The 1671-nt window shown below is 41.0% G+C and overlaps 1 pseudogene; it reads right to left on the bottom strand.

Moving 5' to 3' along the window:
* LOC102830675 overlaps positions 1 to 490 on the bottom strand; it is a 13484-nt pseudogene extending 12994 nt beyond the window's left edge.
* Between the last annotated feature and the right edge of the window lie 1181 nt (positions 491 to 1671).

Here is a 1671-nt window from a genome sequence, read left to right as displayed (position 1 = left end):
CCGGATTTGTAACCACTATGCTACCAGAGCTCCTTGGAGGTCAAGGATAGGAAGGAGTTACTTGTCAAGACAAAGCAAAGATAAAGCAGATCGTTACTTCCAACTTGCAGCCCTGGGGGAGGAGTCAGCGGCTGTTAATTTACTTGCTTTGCGCAGTGGGACAAGCCCCGCCCTCTCTGGGCCTTAGCCCATGTCTCTGTGTAACTGGGGCCTTTTCCGTTTGAAACACAGCCCAGCAAACCTCACAGGCAAGGCAGTGGAGGTTGCAGTAAATCCGGCTTCTGAATGTGTTGCGCTGACTTCAGGAAAAATAGGTTATGTGAGGACTGTGTGACGTGTAATCACTGTTGCTGAAATCAACACTGAGTCTAAACGCGACTGGCACCTGTTTCGGCTTCCCCTGTCTTCCGCGGGAAAGGGTAAAGAGGGCGAACTGCAGGCACCAGCTTCGTGAATTGACTGTCACCGCAGACGGGGAGGTCATGTCCATGGCTAAAAATTCAGTGTTGAGGGCCCTGAAGGGGTCTGCAGAGAACTAAGAGTTGGTAGTCCTCACCCCCAGGCAATCGCGGGAAAGCGAAATCATCCCTAACCTCCCCGCCACCCATTCCACATCCACACCCGCAAAACCAACCGCTGAGGAAGGCGACCTTAAATGCAGACAGGAGCACCAACTAATACCAGGTCTTTGAAGTGACCTCACAGTAAACGGTATAAAGCTAAACTCTCTAAATTCAGCGGATTCGGCCAATTCTGGGAGGAAGATTCGGTCAATTCTGGGAGGAAGATTCGGTTTGCTGTGTGACCTTGAGAAAATCACTTTATTTTTTGGAATCTCGTTTATGAAATGATAAAATGGATCAATTAATACCCATCCTAAAGTGATCCAAAAATAGCATGTCTAAAAACAGATATCACACTTTAAAAAACTTTTTTTTTCTCCTGTTTGCAGAATATATAGTTATATAGTGAGGGTCCTTTGTCTACTCTTCCCTTTCTATTTTCAGTCGACATTTAACAACTTTTAACAGATCAGCATATTTGCTCTTTTTTCTACGAATATATGTTTGTTTGTTTTTTTAACAAAAATTGTCATAATATATAACTTTTTTCCCCCCACTTAATGCATTTTGAGCATCATTCAATATTGGTATTACTAGAACTATTTCATCCTTTTTAATGGTTGTAATATACATATTCAAATCCCCTATTTTTGGACATTTGTTTTTTCTATTATAACAAAAGCACAACAAAACTGCAACAAATACTTATTTGTGTAAAAATTTTCTGTAGGGCACATTTTTGGATATTGAATTTCCATGTTAAAAAGTTAAGCTCATTTTATGGTTTATTTCTTAAAATTGTCTATTACGAACGAATTGAGTAACTCATGAGAGCAGATCATCAGTTTTACATTCAACAAACCATACACTTGGTTTCATCTTGACTTCAATCACCTCAATGTAACATTACTTAACCTACTTCCTTCCTGTGTTTCTTGTTTCCATTCCTTCTTCTTCCCCACCCTTCTGAATTTTGTCATTAGGTAAATGCTGCTCTTTAGATCAATAATGATTGACCTTTCTATGGTATAAGTACCTCACAAGTGTTTTTGTCCCCGCTGTTCTGCTAGTGTAGTGGTTACGAATAGGGCTGCCAACCTCAAGGTCA

The sequence above is a fragment of the Chrysochloris asiatica genome, unplaced genomic scaffold (assembly GCF_000296735.1).
Source record: "Chrysochloris asiatica unplaced genomic scaffold, ChrAsi1.0 scaffold00026, whole genome shotgun sequence".
NCBI lineage: Eukaryota > Metazoa > Chordata > Mammalia > Afrosoricida > Chrysochloridae > Chrysochloris > Chrysochloris asiatica.
This window is presented reverse-complemented; position numbering and strand designations above follow the sequence as displayed.